Source organism: Eumetopias jubatus, unplaced genomic scaffold, assembly GCF_037043125.1.
Source record: "Eumetopias jubatus isolate StellerSeaLion01/CBP00866 unplaced genomic scaffold, mEumJub1_p1.0 scaffold_17, whole genome shotgun sequence".
In the NCBI taxonomy this organism is placed as follows: domain Eukaryota; kingdom Metazoa; phylum Chordata; class Mammalia; order Carnivora; family Otariidae; genus Eumetopias; species Eumetopias jubatus.
In genome coordinates, this window is record NW_028274823.1 from 49,370,682 (window position 1) to 49,389,680 (window position 18,999).

Genomic DNA, 18,999 nt, shown 5'->3' on the forward strand with positions numbered 1-18,999 from the left:
GCTGTGAATTGTGTAAGACTGATGAATCACAGACCTGTACCCCTGAAACAAATAATACATTATATGTTAATTAAAAACAATAAATATATATATATAAAATTTAAAAACCATGAGACCCTCCATAAAAAAAGAGGCTTAGTTAGCTTTTATATAAGGTTTATATGCATATCAAAGGAACAGGGAAAGGATTCATAGATACAGTTTACTCATAAGTACACTGATAAATACAAATATATTATTATGTTATATATTATATATTTATTATTATATTATAAAAATTATATATTCACAAATACACTTTCTTAAGGATACTCTAAGAAAGAAGAAGGAGGAAAAGATCCTCTTTACCTTTTGGCAACAGGGAAAATTCAATCTTATTTTTATTTATTCTTTGATCTACCCTTCATTTACCCTTTTATTTATCCTTACCCATAACAGATATCATTAATTTTGATTTATCCCTCCAGTGTATAATTTTGCAAATGAAAGCAAATACATATTCTTATTTTGCCTTTTCCTTAGGTGTCAATTCCTTTAATAGATGCCCACCATGGAGTAGATTTTCCAGACAAAAACAGGCTCTTTCACAAAACACCTGACATAGGATTTGGGGGGCCCATCCCTGGGAAAGTGGTAGATCAAACTAAGAATGAAATTTTGAAAACCTTTCCACTTTCTAACCCTCTAGAGTCCTCTTAAATCTCAGTGAAATGAAACTGTTCCCCTGATGTGACCTCAGAATACCCAAGTTGAATAAATTTACCTTAATTTTCTTGTTACTGGGAAATGAAATCACCCCAAAAAAGACAAGATCTAATAAAGAGAAAGCTCCATTAGAGGGAATCTTGCAGGGGCGCCTGGGTGGCTCAGTTGGCTAAGCGTCTGACTCTTGGTTTCGGCTCAGGTCATGATCTCAGGGTCGTGGGATTGAGCCCCACACAGGGCTCTGCACCGATTGTGGAGTCTGCTTAAAATTCTCTCTCTGTCCCTCCCCTGCCTGAGCTCTCTCGAAAAAGAAAAAGAAAAAAGAAAAAAAAAAAGGAAACTTTCAGGTACTTACTTTCCAAAGTAAAAACATAGCACCCCTCTGAGAGAACTGATTAATTAGTAAGGCACACTGCAATCCTTTATTGCTGTTGTCTCTGCGGAAGAACGAAAGGCATCATGGTGTAAAGGAGTAGGGTCCTTGGCTTTTGAGTGACAGCTCTGTCCACACTGTTACCCCATACATACTACCAATGTCACTATGCCCAAGTTTCATTGTCTCTTCGAGTCTCGGTGTCTGCTCCCTTCTTGTTTTATTTCCTTTCATCCCCACGTCCTTTCTGCCCCCATTCCCAGGCAACAATTCCAACACGTTGCTGTGCATGCATTCGTGCAAAACATACCTTGTGGTTTTGTGAGCGAGTATCTTTAATGTAAATGAATCTATTGAGAGATATTAGGACTTAAAGACCTGATCATGTCGGAATATGTCAATTGCTACTAAACCTGACCTCTTGAGAAGGACTTCCAGGACAGTGTGAGTTTAGTAACTTAATCTGATTTTCATTTAATTTCTGACAATTTGCCAACAAGAGCTGAGTTGCTCACATTCCATGTTGCTCCCTTGGAGGGGGAAAGATCTGTCTCCAATACAGTGTGAGAAGCAGCTGGAGCCTATCTGTCTGTGAACAGGCCAGGTAACAATAGAAAAAGAAAGTTCAGGCTGGCCAAGTTCTAAGCCAAGTTCTAAGCAGAGCTCAATTTGGATGCCTCCAAAAATCTACCTTAATTTTGTTCCACTTAGAATGGCATTAAATGACACAGGCTATGAGCTGAAATCATGCTTGGCAGACCACTTGTAATCAGAATGCTGGAAGGGACTGGAGAAATTTTCAGCTAGACACCCCCCTCATCTTACACTAGGAGAAACTGAGTGCCTGGGAAGCAAGGTGACCACCAATGTCATCCAGCCAGTTTGAGGGCAGACCTACGTCCCTGAATTCTCCATATTTCACCAAGCTGCCTGCTAGCAGTGTTGGATGAAACATCCAAAGTCTTGCTCACAACAGCATGCCTAACTGCCCAAACATTTTACACATATTGTCCAAGAATGGTGCGTGAAGAGTGAGAATTATTTCCATCACTGTTAGCTGCCCTAAAGCCCTACATCCTGCTCATGTGATGGGTGCCTGCCTTTGATACTGTCTCCATAGCAATATACACATATTGCAAACACTCCGCTGACCTCGGGGTTTTCTTGCCATTGATGAAAGATGCGGCAATAATATGTTGCATATGTGTATGGAATAGGGGTATTTATAGCATTTACAAAGCTTTAACATCTGCACTGTTGGCGAGCTTGCTGGGCGTATGTTCTGCGTATTACAGAGTATTTCCTAGGAAACTGAAAATAAATATATTATGGAATTTAAGTGTTCCGTGTGTCACTAGTGTTGTCCTGGTGGCCTGTCACGCCTGTTGCAAAATACGCTGTTGGCCACAGGCCGGAATTCCTTAAGTCATCCCATGATCTCCTTTGAAACTGCAGGGATCTCACAGAATGGCTTCTATGTTGATAATAGTAAGAGCAAACGTTAACTGAAGTCTCACGGTGAGCCAGGTATTATGCTTAGTGCCTTGCTTGCATTCTTTCCTTTAAAACTCACTAACCTTTGGGTGCTTCGGTGGCTCAGTTGGTTAAGTGACTGCCTTCAGCTCAGGTCATGATCCTGGAGTCCCGGGATCGAGTCCCACATCAGGCTCCCTGCTCAGCAGGGAGTCTGCTTCTCCTTCTCTCATTCTCTCTCTCTCAAATAAATAATAAAATCTTTAAATAAAATAAAATAAATAAAACTCACTAACCCTTAAGAAGTAGGCACCACTCCCATTTTCCCAGTTAGAAAACTGGGGCCTAATGAAATTGAGTAGAGCTCTTTAAAAGTCAGAGCCAGGGAGTGGAGAACCAGGAATCAAGCCTGGATCCCTCTAAATACAAGGCCTATGTTTGTAATGTGCATTCATGGCCCATTGGTTCTGGATGACAGATGTAAACACAGCATAAAATCATTCCTTGGTGTTAATATATTCACAGTGAGATATACGGCTCCACGAAATACATGTTCAAAATGGACTCCACCATCTAATTCCTTAGATAGAAAATATTCCACCTCTACTCCAAGCAAGGGATTCATTTGAATGTCCTTTTGAAATGGCAACAAGTAGGAAAGACATTTCCATCTGAATGTGAGTCTGACCAAGGACTTGCTAGAAGCCACGGGGGACATAGCCCCAAGGAGGTCAGCGGTAACCACCACATCCAGACCAGTGGAGCAGGGAGGTAAATGGACACTGGCCTCCAGGGCCTGTGAGCCAGAGACCAGATATCTTCAAGAAGGATCAAGGCGAAGATTAAGAGGCCACTGGGACTGGAGGGGGCTGGGCAACCTAAAGGGTGTGCCCAGGAATAGAGGGAAGCTGAATGATCCGTGTGATATTGATGCAGGGGAGGGGACTGTCTTGAAGAATGTAGCAAGGACAACTCGACCTTCATCATTTAGAAGTTCCAAAATAGTTCTTATCCTGGGGTCCAGGGGTGGATCAGTGAACCTTTAATATGGTCTGGGATCCAAAGAGGCCCAGCAAACAGAGCCTGGGACCTCCAGGAATTGTTCTTTGGGGAAGGTGGGGGGCACTGGTGGATGCAGCACCAAGGCTCTCAGATGCACTAAGGAAAATGGACTTAGTAAGACCGGAAGGCAGAAGAGGATAGCAGATGCTGTATAACTAGCCATATGCAATACTGAACAAATCATTTCACCTCTTGAACCTGGCTTTCCTCTTGAGGCAGTTAAACTTGATGATTTATAGATTTCCAGCTTTAAAATTCCTTAAAATTCCAGAAGCACCATTCACGAGTACAATTTACTGGGATAAGTAGTGAGTTCCCCATCACTGGCAGTATTCAAGAAGAGTGAGACTAGCCACTTGTCTAGTATTGTCCTAGGGAGAATTCCTACATTAGGTAGGAAGTTAAGATTTGACGTTGAATAATAAAAACGATAATAATAATGTTATTATCATTAAGTAGGTAATATGCGCCGACATGCCCAGCACTGTTCCAAGCATTTACACACATTTACACACATTTACACCCATCTTAACCACCGTCCTTCATTCCGCAACCAGCCTCTGCGGCTGCTGAGCTAGGCATGCCTTCCCCTGGCCTGGGTTCTGAGTGCCAGGCCATGCGGTGGAATGCAGGCGGCAGGCTTACCAACAAGGCGGCTTTCCCAGGGCTTGCTGCCGAGAGCAGGAAGGACTGGTGGTCGGTGCGGGGAACCTCAGATGCTCTGGGCCCCTCCCACCCACCACCTCCCTTCGCAGAGGGGAAGAGACTAACGCCCAGAAAGGGTGAGCTAACTATCCAAACCCACACAGTGGGATGCCTGCGTGGCTCAGCCTGCGTCTGCCATCCGCTCAGGTCATGATCCTATCGACGTGGGATTGAGTCCCACATCGGGCTCCTCGCTCAGCAGGGAGCCTGCTTCTCCCTCTGCCTGATGCTCCCCCTGCTTGTGCTCTCTCTCTCTTTATGATTTAAAAAATAAATAAAAAAATCAAACAATTAAAAAAAAATCAAACTCACACAGCAAGTAAGGGGCAGAGTTGGGAAACCAGCTGCCTCGCATCCTGCCTTCCAGGCCAGTGCTTGACGTTTTGTTTGGTTTTGTTTTTAGCGAAGCCGCGTTACTGTGGTGGCTCACGCTATGTTGCTGATAGTCCCTGGGTTCTGAGATCTGAAGAGATGTATTTTCTCATGAAGGCGCATGGATCAGCCACAGCAAATCGGAGATTCACAAGCCTGGTACTTATTTAAAGTTCAATTCCTGCCTATTCTAAAAATTCTAATCTAACCTCACCCCAGTACAACCAGATTTACCTCTCACTGAGCTTGAGTCAGCATTTCTGCTTTGAGGCAAATTTCCTCACTAAGATCTACCCAAAATGACATATTCCTGCCTACCATACTTCTGCCCCAGCCATCAGCCCACCAGAATTCCTCCCCGGTCCTCTCTACTTATCTGCTGGGGCTGGGACTTCCTGTGCACTTGGGGGCCCAGAAGGGACAGCCATCCCTGGAACGCTTAGTTTACAAACTAAATTTATACCTCAGTCGGAAACATGTGACTCTCCCATTTAAGCTTCACAACACACAAATTCTTCAATATATTCTAGGTTCATAAAGGAATAAAATCTGCGGACTGGTAGGAACAGTTTAGAATTCTCCACTCATCTACCCTTTCAGTCCTAGGGAACTGAGTTAAAAGCAGAATTATTCCAGGGCAAAGATACTTGCTATACTCTCTTTTTCCTTCCTTTTCCCCTTCTTTCCTTCCTTCCTTCCTTCCTTCCTTCATTCCTTCCTTCCTTCCTGTTTCTTCTTAGTTCAGTGGTTTCAAATTTGGGGTGCAAAATTCTCAATGTCAGTATGATTTAAAGAGTGTCTAAAGCCTGTGTAACTTTAGGTGACAAGCTGGCTGTGACCCCCTTAGTAAGGTGCCCTTCCATAATCTTGGAGCACATCCACAGTTGAGAGGAGGCTCTGGAGTCCAGGGTGACCTTGGGCAGGTTTCTTATCCCTTCTCAATCCCATTTGTAAAATGAGGGTGATGACAGGGCTCCCTCACAGGAAATGTTTGCTGAAGGGGCTTAGTAGGTCTGGGCCTCTGCACCCTGGTCTCTGGCACCTGCTACATGTCCCTCTTTGCTCTCAGATGAACTTAGAGATTGTCATCAGCATCACCCACAGCTGGTGTCATGGCCACCTCCACCTGCCCTTCACACCCAGGGACTGTGCCCAATGCCACAAAGCTGGGGCCCAAATCCCTGTTCTCCATTGCTCACTGGACCAGGGAACTCTCAGAGTTTAGGGAGGCAGGGCTCAGCCCCTCCTCTGCTCTCCCAAGATGCTTTCTTTTTCCAACAATAAGTCTTGGAGGTGATTCCATGCTGGTATATGTAGCTAGAGTTCATTCATTTAAACATTTCCTTAGTATACCATATATCATTTTTGTACATTTGTTTCATTATCTATGGACCAGATTCTTGGAAGTAGAATTGCAGAGTCAAAGGGTATGCACATTTAGCATTGTTGTAGATATTGGCAGATGGCCCTTCACAAAGGCTGTCCAAATTTACATTCCTCCAACAGAATATGAGGCTTACAACCTGATGTAAAGGTAGAGCCATCGGGACAACCGGATCTGAGTGATGAGTTAGTCCTAGGCCCATCCGAGTCCGAAAGAATGAGCCTTTAGCCCATAGGATGGGAGGAAAGGCCATCTCTGTTAGACTGAGGATGGGCAGAATGGGAGCATTTCTGTGCGCCCCCCCCCAGCAGGTCACAGTGACATAGGATGATTACTTACAAACCCAAGGTTGGAGGATGCTTCCTGCTATTGAGAAGGGAGAACAAAAGCCTTCATCTTAATTCTGCAGCAGGGGAGATCACAGCTTTGGATCATGGACCCTTTTTAGGATTTGATAAAAGCATGGGACCTGTGCCCTGAGTACACACACATGTACCCACCCATACCTGTACATGCAACTTTGCATATAATTTCAAAGAGCTAATCCAAAATCTCAATGTACTTGAGACATCATGTAGAAAACCCAAACTGACCTTCTGGAGGGTGAGATACCCCATAGAGTCCCAAGCCATTCTAATCCTCCCAAACAACAAGGCCATCCTAACCTGCGAGTGCCCACTGTCCCACAGCTCATCATAGGTTCATAAGTGAGCCCACCTGAGCTCAGCAGAGACCAGCGGAAGAACCACTCAGCCGAACCCAGCCCAAATTGGTAACCTGCAGAATCAGGAGCTCAAGAATGGCTGATGTTTAAAACCATTAAGTATGGGGATGGTTTATTATACAGCAAAAGCTAACTGATAACAATCTCCAGGAAGGCTTGGGAATGCTACTGGGGGACACAAAAGAAGACTGGAACAAATGGAAAGACATTCTATGTTCTTGAGTCAAAAGAATCAAGATCATGGAGATGTTGATTTTCCCTAAATTATTCTATAAATTAAACAAGCTACAAAGGAAACACAAATGGGAACTTTTTATAACCAGAGGAGCTGATTCTAAAGTTCCTATAGAAAAATAGAATCAAGAAGAATCAGGGGGAAAATCTAGAAGACAAAGAGGAACTCTCCCTATCACATATTACAGCACATTACAAAGCTTCAGTAATGAAAAGCAGGCTCATGAATATACCAACATATCAGATAAACAGAGTAGGAAATCCAGAAACAGATCTAAGTATATAGAGGAGTTTGATATATGCTGAAGGCATAATATGTAAAGAACTCCCACAATTCAATAAGGAACAGCTTTACAAGACAATAGAAAAAGGAGTAAATGATATGAAAATCTAGGTCACAGAAAAGGAAATACAAATAGTTCTGGATATTTTTTTTGAGATTTTATTTATTTATTTAAGAGAGAGAGCATGCACGTGAGTTGGGGGAGGAGCAGAAGGAAAGGGACAAGCAGACTCTGCCCTGAGCTCGGAGCCAGACATGGGGCTCAATCTCAGGACCCTGAGATCATGACCTGAGCCAAAATCAAGAGTTGGATGTTCAGCCAACTGAGTCACCCAGGCACTGCGGTTCTGGATATTTTAAAAGACACTCAGCCTCACTCATAATAAAAGAAATTCAAATTCAAATTATCCTCAGAAAACAGTTTCCCATCTATCATGTTGAGGAGGGTATCTAAGAGTTTTATAACATACTTGTTGGAGCTTGTGTGAGGAAAACGGCATTTTTACACGCTGCTGATGTGAGCGTCTACTGGAGTCACCTCTGTAAGTCAATTTGGCGTTATCAAGCAAAATGGCAAATGCATATAGCCTCTGAACCAGAAATACAGATATATTCTGATGCATGCACATAATGCATGGACAAGATTTTTCACTGCAGCATTATTTGTGATAGGAGATAATAAAATCTTACGCAGCCGTAAAAGAAAACAAAGTTCTTTTATGTGCTGAAATAGAAGATCTCTAAAAAATAGGTGGAGTTAAATAAAGTGTACAAATATGCTAATATTTGTAATGAAGCAGAAATGTATGTATGTTTATTTGCTTATATATGAATAAAATAACTCTTGAAATGTATACAGGAGCATACATTTGTATTCTACTTGTGTGTGTTTTTTCCTAAACTGACACACATTTACTCATCAAATAAGCTAGCGCGATCTTACATGTTTAAATTTGTAAATGCAGCCCTGGTGTGATTCCATCCTGCGCAGCCGTTGTGTGGAACAGTAGTCGTTTATCTCCGTCCGCCTTCTCTTCCACCTAAGTGCATGCCACCACCCCATGGAAGAGTCGATGGACATGGACATGAGCCCCCTGAGGCCCCAGAACTATCTTTTCGGTTGTGAACTAAAGGCTGACAAGGATTATCACTTTAAGGTGGATAATGATGAAAATGAGCACCAGTTATCTTTAAGAACGGTCAGTTTAGGAGCTGGTGCAAAGGATGAATTGCACATTGTTGAAGCAGAGGCAATGAATTATGAAGGCAGTCCAATTAAAGTCACACTGGCAACTTTGAAAATGTCTGTACAGCCAACGGTTTCTCTTGGGGGCTTTGAAATAACACCACCTGTGGTCTTACGGTTGAATTGTGGTTCAGGGCCTGTGCATATTAGTGGACAGCACTTAGTAGCTGTGGAGGAAGATGCAGAGTCAGAAGATGAAGAGGAAGAGGACGTGAAACTCCTTAGTATATCTGGAAAGCGTTCTGCTCCTGGAAGTGGTAGCAAGGTTCCACAGAAAAAAGTAAAACTTGCTGCTGATGAAGATGATGATGAAGATGACGACGATGATGATGATGATGAAGATGATGATGATGATGATTTTGATGATGAGGAAGCTGAAGAAAAGGCTCCAGTAAAGAAATCTATATGAGATACTCCAGCCAAAAATGCACAAAAATCAAACCAGAATGGAAAAGACTCAAAACCGTCAACACCAAGAACAAAAGGTCAAGAATCTTTCAAAAAACAGGAAAAGACGCCCAAAACACCGAAAGGACCTAGTTCTGTAGAAGACATTAAAGCAAAAATGCAAGCAAGTATAGAAAAAGGTGGTTCTCTTCCCAAAGTGGAAGCCAAGTTCATCAATTATGTGAAGAATTGCTTCCCGATGACTGACCAAGAGGCTATTCAAGATCTCTGGCAGTGGAGGAAGTCTCTTTAAGAAAATAGTTTAAACAGTTTGTTAAAATTTTCCGTCTTATTTCTTTTCTGTAACAGTTGATATCTGGTTGTCCTTTTTATAATGCAGAGTGAGAACTTTCCCTACCGTGTCTGATAAATGTTGTCCAGGTTCCATTGCCAAGAATGTGTTGTCCAAAATGCCTGTTTAGTTTTTAAAGATGGAACTCCACCCTTTGCTTGGTTTTAAGTATGTATGGAATGTTATGATAGGACATAGTAGTAGTGGTGGTTAGACAAATGGAAATGGTGGGGAGACAAAAATATACATGTGAAATAAACTCAGTATTTTAATAAAGTAAAAAAAAATTTGTAAATGCAAATCCGTGTTTAACAAAATTGTATTGTTATGCTAATGAATTTTATTTTTCAAGTTATGTTTTGTAGTTTATCGGCTTAAAAATAATTTCTAGGATCTTTAGGTAACTTAAAACCTTGGACTGATTGATTTGATTAGTGTATATTCACTGGGTATGTAGATTATTTCTAAGCAAAATGGGGCCCTGAGACACGCATACTAAGCATAATTTAAGTTTACATACTTTTGCTTCTTTTTTTATATGCTATGGATAGCCTATAACTTTGGGTCTCTTAATGAATGTATTCATTTTTGCCACTTGGAGAAGCTGTACTCTAGGGGATGCACGTGGCGGCAGAAAACTGTGTTTTGTGTCCTTGTGAATTCTGTTTGTCTGCTAAAATGCTAACGGGAGACAGTGGACCTTCATGAGTATTCCAATCTCTGGTTTTCTCTGCGAAACAGAAGCTGCTTTGCTTAAAAGTTATAATCACTGAGCATGATTGACACTATGCTAAGAACAATAGTTACACTATGCTAAGAACAATAGAACAAAACTCAACTGTGTGTCCTTCTGTTTTACCAGGAAAAGAGTAGTTTTTTCCTAAAGCAGCAGAATTCACATTGGTTTGGGGGGGTTTTGTTTGTTTTTGGTTTGTTTGGTGAAACTCCCTTACATTCTTCAAGCATATTGAGGACACCAAACAGCTTTATTTGTGGGTTATAACTAGTGATATTTACTGTCTTGGAAATTGAAACCGAAAAAAATTTTAATGCTTATTTAGTAATTCATTTGAAAATAGCAAAAATGAATGTGTTGCAAGTTAATAGCATCTTAGCAGTGTTATAAAATTAGTTCTGACCTCATGGGTCCTCTGAGATCAATCCTAAAGAGTCAGTTTGTTGTAAAATATGAAAGAGCATAATGAAAAAAAATGAAGCACAATGAATTTTGTTTGCCTTGGTTTATAACACCTGAGTCTGAGACACTAGGAAATGTGTTTAAAATATTAGAAAAATTTGCTTAATGTTGATGGCCCCGTTTTCTTGGTTTCCTGTTTTATTGTTACCCATAATATAGAGGGTTATTCTTTTTCCCCTGTGATCTGCCTAGAAAGCAAAGACTCCGAGTTTTACCAGAATATCTGACTTTTACGTTGATTTTATTATGTCTTTAATTGTTTAAGAAAACCAAGTTTCTTGCTTAGGAGAGAGCTAAAGTGCTTTACAGTCATATCATTTTCTTTAATGTCACTTTCAAGTAAGTAGACAAGTATTATTTCTCAGACACCCATGATCCTACCTTACGTGTTCAAATCTCCTGAAAACTTTGGGTTCTTGCCTTCCTCAAATCAATCCTAAACATAAAACAAAGTAAAATTGTAAGGATATCTGAGATCTCCCAGAAAGCCCAAGGAAAATCACGAAAGATTTGTTACTTCACCTTATAAAAAGAGAGGTACCAGAAATAATTAGATCCATTTGATATGATAGTATTGATGAGTTGCATGGGAAGAGATGAAATTGTTTTTGATCAGAAGGGGAAGAAACCGTAGGAAATTTTCATTCAGTGGAAAACTATGCATTGCCTGTAGCACCCCGTTCTGCATTTTGGTTTTGATTCCATGGGAGCTGTTTTGCAGTCCTGTAAAATGGAGGTAACTGATAGCGATGAAAAATAATTCTTGTCCCTAGACATTCACATTCTGTCTTGACGAGTAGAAGTTCCCACTCTGGAAAAAGCTGGTTTTGCTTTCCTTCATGCATTTGTTTCACTATTCCTTTACTTCTATACACTTGTGCTTTTTAAAAAGATTTTATTTATTTATTTGACAGAGAGAGACACAGCCAGAGAGGAAACACAAGCAGGGGGGAGTGGGAGAGGGAGAAGCAGGCTTCCCGGTGAGGGACTCGATCCCGGGACCCTGGGATCATGACCTGAGCCGAAGGCAGACGCTTAATGACTGAGCCACCCAGGGGCCCTATACACTTGTGCTTTTTAAACTTCTCCTTTGAACCAATTATAATCGGCCTCATTCCTTTATTGAATCAGTGAAATAAAATCTTTAGAACACATGTTTGTGTTGTATCTGTTTGAGAGACACCATTTCACCTTAAAAAAAAAAAGAATGTAACTTTTAATAATGCATAGGACAGAAGCCCTGCTCATTATAATTCATTACAAAAATGGTAGCCTGGGGCGCCTGGGTGGCTCAGTCATTGAGCGTCTGCCTTCGGCTCAGGTCATGATCCCAGGGTCCTGGGATTGAGCCCTGCATTGGGCTCCCTGCTCAGTGGGAAGCCTGCTTCTCCCTCTCCCACTCTGCCTGCTTGTGTTCCCTCTTTCGCTGTCTCTCTATGTCAAATGAATAAATAAAATCTTTAAAAAAAAAAAGGTAGCCTGAGAAGATCAGTAGCTGACATTGACCTTTACTGATGTAATCTGGCTCTTCCCAGCATGGGGTAGCCTTGGGCAAGTCACTTCCTTTCCCTACACCTCCCCACCCTTCTAGTTGGGTGGGCCTACAACAATCCCTTCCCACTCTACAGCCCCAGCTGGGGCTGGATCAAGGGTCCTAGCCCTAGAAGACTAGCATCAAACAGGTGTGAAGTCTAGATAGCTGCATGCAGGTGGGGGGTTTGCCAGAGGAGAGTTGATAAAGGTCAATACCAATTTGCATGATCTTTCAATTACTGCCCACAGGCTTTCTCAACTAAGATTAAGAGAAAGAATTAAACTATTTTTTTTTTAAGATTTTATGTATTTATTTATTTGTCAGAGAGAGAGAGAGAGAGTACAAGCAGGGGGAGTGGCAGGCAGAGGGAGAAGCAGGCTGCCTGAGGAGCCCGATGCGGGACTTGATTCCAGGATCCTGGGATCATGACCTGAGCCAAAGGCAGGCGGTTAACGGACTGAGCCCTCCAGGGATCCCTTCAATGCCTGAAGTTTAGAGATTGCTCTCATTCTGTTTGGTTAATGGGGGTTGCTCCAGCAGCTGAGCTGAAATGAAGACAACATGAAGATTTTTTTTAAACTTTTATTTTTCTGGGTGCCTGGGTGGCTCAGTCGTTAAGCGTCTGCCTTCGGCTCAGGTCATGATCCCAGGGTCCTGAGATCGAGCCCCGCATCGGGCTCCCTGCTCTGTGGGGAGCCTGCTTCTCCCTCTCCCACTCCCCTGCTTGTGTTCCTGCTCTTGCTGTCTCTCTCTCTGTCAAATAAATAAATAAAATCTTAAAAAAAAAGAATTAAAAAAATAAAATAAAGTTTTATTTTTCTTATTTTAAGTATTTTTGTTTTTGTTTTTGTTTTTAATAGAGAGAGAGAGCATGAGCAGGAAGGGCAGAGGGAGAGAATCTCAAGCTGACTCTGTGCTCGGTATGAAGCCAGATGCAAGGCTCCATCTTATGACCCTGAGATCACGACCTGAGCTGAAACCAAGAGTCCGCCTCCACCGCTCAACCAACTGTGCCACCCAGGGGCCCCTCAAACTTCATTGAAGTGTACATATGGTCATTGTGAGACTGGAACACACCCGTGTGATCAGTGCCCAGATCGCACTGCACAACATTATGGGCCCTTGAGGGGCCCCTCATTTCTTTGCAGTCACCTGCCAACCAGGGCACACACGAAGGGACTCAACACCGAGTTCTCGCAGCATGGGTTAATTTTGCCTGTTCTCGTACTTTGTGTAAAGTGAACCATACAGAAGTTTTTTGTGAAAACTTCTTTCATGAATTGTATTTTTCTAAGCTTCACCCATGTTGTTGCATGCAGGGGTAGATCTGTTGATGATCTAGTCAGCTGTCCATGGGGATTTGGGTAGTTTTCTGCTTCGGGACTGTGGTGACGGTGAAGGTCTCTATTCCTGTCCATGTCTTTTCGTGACCATGTGTTTCCGTTTGGTATATATACAGCCGGGAGTGGAAGTGCTAGATCATATTTATTTCTGCATCTATCAATCTGCCTATGTATACAAAGCCATGGGTTCATGCTGATGTTTCCAATTCTGATTGAGCACAACAGGGCTCATTTTGCCCTTCCCCCTTTCCTTATTTGCAATTCCTTTCTTTGATGGTGAGGAACCTAGCTCCCATTAAACACATTTACTTATTTTCTCAATCCGAGAATACCCATAAAATAGCTTCAGAACTGTTCTTTATTTTATATTCTTTAGTGTGTCAGCTGAGAGTGCCTAGAAACAATGATACCCCGGTAGCAAGGAGCACACCCAGCACCCAAATCCTAGTTTCTAAATACCATTCTCCAAGACAAGGAACCCGGGTTCCTTGGAGAAATGACTGAGTCCAGGATGAGAGTAATGGGAATATGAGATGAGCCCGAAACATCTTGTGGTTGTCAGGAAGTAAGGAAGGGCTCAGGATAGAATGGGAGTATTTCAAAAGGACACAGGAGCCAACTTGAAGATGCTCCTAGTGGCCATATCTGGGACAATTTGAGCAACAAAACAAATAATGTTAGTAATGGATTATAACCCAGAGAATAAAATAAATATCCATGAGTCCATACTGAAATAATTGAATAAATACATAAATGGGAGAGAAGGGACAGCTCTTCCTTCCAATTGAATTTCAATTAATCAATGCAGAAGGAATTATGGAGATAGAAAATCACCTTTGGAAAGCCAATGGTAATAAATATTACAGATAAGAATCAGCAATGAATGCTAAATTTAGTAGGTTGAAAGTATGATGATAAATAGGAGAATTGTATAGTGTCAGAGTATTTCCCCATAAGATACTTGTTAATTACAAAAGGAAAGGCAATAATTTAGAGTGGAGAAAGAAACTTGGCAGACATCACCTTTACCTCATCATCCTTCCAAATTAACATGACTAGTAATGAGACACGACAATATCACATGTGCCTCCTGATCCGATGCACTGGGAAGGGCACGACATCACTTCTGTGGGACTCTCACCAAAAACGCATAACCTCAAGGCTCAGCATGAGAAAACATCAGACAGACTCAAGGTGAAAAACATTCTATAAAAAATTGGCCAGGGGTGCCTGGGTGGCTCAGTCAGTTGGGCGTCTGCCTTTGTCTCATGTCATGATCCCAGCGTCCTGGGATTGAGCCCTGCATCGGGCTCCTTGCTCTGTGGGAAGCCTGCTTCTCCCTCTCCTCCCTGCTTGTGCTTTCTCACTGTCTCTCCTTCTCTCTCTCTCTCAAATAAATAAATAAAATCTTAAAAAAAAAATTGGCCAATACTCTTAAAAAAATGTCAAGGTTATGAAGGAAAAAATAACTGACCTGGACTCTTAAGATAAACCCTCAAAGTTCTGAGACACACAAAAAAAGCAGCTGTTCTAGATTAAAGGAGCCCAAAGACACATGACAACTGAATGCACTTTGGGATCACGGATGGCATCCTAGACCAGAATGAAAACAGTAGGGGGACAATTGGGAACATCTGAGTAAACTGTAAATTCTTTAATTCTATTACATTAATGTTAATTTCCTGGCTTTGCTAATTCTTCTGTAGTCATTCAAGATGTTACTATTTGGGGAAGCTGGTAAAGCCTATACAGGAACTTGCTGTATTATTTTCCTAAGTCTAAAATTATTTTGAAAGAAAAAGATTTTTAAAAGAAGAAGGGGATTGGGTATGATTGTCTCACACTTTGGCCAAAAACTCTTCCAGCACCTCTGCCCAGAGCATAAAGGCAGAATCTCCCGAGAGTGACCTTCAAGGCCCTCCACAATCAGGCCAAACATTCCCCCCACCGATCTCGAAGGCATGTAGTAACAGTGATTAGAAAAGTCCCTGTGTTGTGGCGCCTGGGTGGCTCAGTCATTAAGCGTCTGCCTTCGGCTCAGGTCAGGATCCCAGGGTCCTGGGATCGAGTCCCGCATCGGGCTCCCTGCTCTGCGGGAGGCCTGCTTCTCCCTCTCCCACTCCCCCGCTTGTGTTCCCTCTCTCGCTGTGTGTCTCTCTCTGTCAAATAAATAAATAAAATCTTTAAAAAAAGAAAAGAAAAGAAAAGTCCTAGTGTTTAAAGATCACCTTCATGGGGCTGGGACTCTGAACCTTCCTCTGGAAGCAGCTTCTGCTGGCTGGCTCTTACTTGGTCAGCAGTTGACTTTCCTGACTGACTCTCTGGGAACCTTGAACTCCCCCTGAGGGCCCCCTGCAGGCCTGTCAAGCAGTGCTCACACCCTTTCTATCCTCAAGAAACTCAACCTGCAAAGAAAGCTCGGGAAAGCAGACCAGAGGCAGGCAGGGGAATTCAGTTTCTGCGGGGAGGGGGTGTTACTGTTACCCCCTCTTTTTGGTGAGGAAATTGGAGCTTAGAGAAAGGAGGTCATATTCCTAAGGCTACACAGCCAGTGAGGACAGAGTCAGGGTTTAAACCCACTTCCTTCCCTCCCCTACTGACGGATTCGAACTGAAATGCTTTGAATAGTCAGCCAAGCAGCGTCCTCAGACAGTTTACATTTTACCCCAACTCCAGCCTCGAGCAGCAAAATGAGATCTCCCTAGAAAGCAGTGGGGCACCTGGCTGGCTGGGTCAGAGGAGTGTGTGACTCTTGATCTCAGGGGTTGTGGGTTCAGGCCCCACGTGGGGTGTAGAGATGACTTAAATAAACAACAACAACAACAAAAACTTAAAAAAAAAAACTTAAAAAAAGAAAGCACTGCAGACAAGATTCTCAGAGAGCTAGGGGAAATGCCAGCTGACCCCCACCCACCACATGGAGGATGCTGGAATCATGCATCACCAACGCATTCTCGGGAAGTGTCAGTGCCTTTTATGATGACCTGAATGGACATGGAGCAATGCGAATCTGCCAAAATATCTCAAAGTTGAGCAGGCGGGATACCTTGCCAGACCCCATTAGGCTTCAGAGAAGCCTGATTCATGGCTTTAGAAAACACCGGCTGGCAAGCTGCTCTTGCCAAGCTCTGGGCTGACCACAGAACCCACCTCCTACAGTAGCAGCTGAAAGCCACCGAGAAACGGAGCTCACGGGCTTCCAACTCTGCTTGATACAGTCGGAATCAGTGAATGTCAGCTCTCGGGGCTGTGGTTACTGATGTTATCATTGTTAATATTAAACTTCTCCCCTCCCGACTTCTTGTCTCCCTGTACTCAGCAGACTTTCCCATCTCCTTACATCTTCTATCTGGGAAGATTCAGGACTGCACGCAATAAAGGGAGTGGAATTAAAAACAAAAAGTTCTTAAATTTCAACTTGTCAGTTTCCACCTACCCCTACCCCCCACTGCTTTCCACTTGGCAATGGAGACATCCATGACCATACCCCACAGGTTCCCTTCCTCTGACCACGGCCTGTGGGGTGCTCAGCTAGTAGCCTCCTCCATCTATGTGGAGAGGAGGTGGCCTGACTCACCCAGCCCTGAGGTCTTGCCTGTGCTGAGACAAGAAGACAAGGAGGCTTTGTGTGGCCCAGCTCCGACACTTCTAGCCACTGAGGCCCTTTCCACTGGGCTGAGAGATGGCCAGCCCCCATTTCCTGTCTCCCTTGGCCTCTTGCCTTGGGTGTGGGCTAGGAGAGCAAGCCTCTGCCTGGCTCCCCTCCCTTTGTCCCCAGCAGCACAGCGCGGTAGGAGGCCCACACATTCTGCAGGGTGGCCTGTGGAGACATGGGCTCCCTGGGAGCAAATCCCCACATTTCTACATGGGATCTGTGTGACATTGGGCCGCCTCTTAACTTCTCTGAGCCTCACGTTGCGGATCTTGATGCAACCTGCCAGGATGACAGGAAGCGTTGAATAAAAAGCCTCTGCAAGTTACAGCACTTCATTTACGCAGGATGCTCTAGGTGTTTCCCCTTGACTGCCAAGAACTTGCCACTCTGAGCCCCCCAATACCCCATTTGCCCTTTACTCACCTCCACCTCCCCCCAGACATCCTAACTACTTACTTACTGGCCTGGGGCCTGAGAGTCAAGAGGCCTGATACGACTTAAAAGCGTGGATTTTAGAATCAGATCTACATGGCTTTCCACCTGGGGTTGGCCCTGCTCTGACCTTGACCAAGCATATCTTATTGGAAAAATGGAAGTAAGCATACCCACTTTATAGGTTTATTGGCACAAGGATTAAATGAGAAAACCCATGGACAGCCTTTGCCCAAGACCAGGTTCCAAGAAGGTCAGCAAGTAACAGAGTAATAAGACACACTGACGCTCATTGTCTTTCGTCCCCCTGGCCACCGACTTGCCTTGAGGCCTGGCATAGGGTTGACGTATTTCCCTAGTTCCTGGCACTGATGCCAGTTTTCCCCATTTTTAGTTTTATTGGTCATTTCTAGAGAATGTTGGAAGGAGGGTATTAACAAACTGTTTAATGTCGTCTGGCCCAGAAATTTTCCTGTGCGTGTTTAGACTGATTTCTGTTGGGATGTGGAACTAAATTGATTTCCAGACATTCATCTCAGTCCAGTCAGTTCATGCAGTAACTCAGGTTGCTCTGGTTCTGCTGGATTTTCTAAGAAAGCAATGGACCCTTCTACAATTAGCCACATTTTGTCTCCTTCAGAATGCTTCGTTTGTGCTTCATTGCATGGATCACACTGTGCATAAATAGTGATTATAGTTGCATCTTTTTTTCCCATTGTGTGGAGCCCAATACGGGGCTTGAACTCACAACCCTGTGATCAAGACCTGAGCTGAGACCAAGAGTCAGACACTTAACTGACTGAGCTACCCAGGTGCCCCCTATGGTTGCGTCTTCACCTTATTCCTAGCCTAACAGAGAATGCCTCTCCCCTCTCTCCCTTGTGTACATGTGAATTGTTCTTGTGAGGCAAACGCTGCTACCTTGTTAAGGAAATGTCCCTTTACTTCCTTTATTTCTACCTCTCAGAGTTTGTTGTGTTTTCGTCTGGGATGTCTGTTTAATTTCATCAAACAATAGTTTCAGTCCTTATTGAAATGATAAGGTTCTCTCATTTTTGTTTCTTTGACCTTATGGCAGACATGATGGCTAGAGATTTTTCCAGAACTCCACTTGGAAATGAATAGCTATTTTATCTTATGATCCGATTAGTGGCTATGCAAGAAGGAGTGTTAGGATATTTAGATGCTCATTTGGGAAAAAAATTTAAGTTTGAATCTTTCTTTGCAACCACGTAAAAATTCTAGATGGATCAGAGATTATACCTTAACAAATGCTTTATGCTAGTTGGCAAAAGTATTGGAAAATATTTTTATAGTCTTGATGTGAGGAATCATAAAAGTTGTAAAACCTAGAAGCCGTAAAAGAACAGACTGAGAGACTTGGTCACCTAAATATCTAAAATTTCTGTATGATGAAAGACACTGCAAAGAAAGTTAAAGACCGTGGAAGAATGGAAGGAAACATTGCCAACATACATCACAGGTGCTGGATTAATAATCAGAATATGTAAAAAAAAGGGGGGGGAATAGAAAAAAG

At 42.9% G+C, this 18,999-nt stretch overlaps 1 pseudogene; it reads left to right on the forward strand.

Moving 5' to 3' along the window:
* Window positions 1–8,308: 8,308 nt before the first annotated feature.
* On the forward strand, window positions 8,309–9,533 carry LOC114214064 (nucleophosmin pseudogene; annotated as a pseudogene).
* The last annotated feature ends 9,466 nt before the right edge of the window (window positions 9,534–18,999 follow it).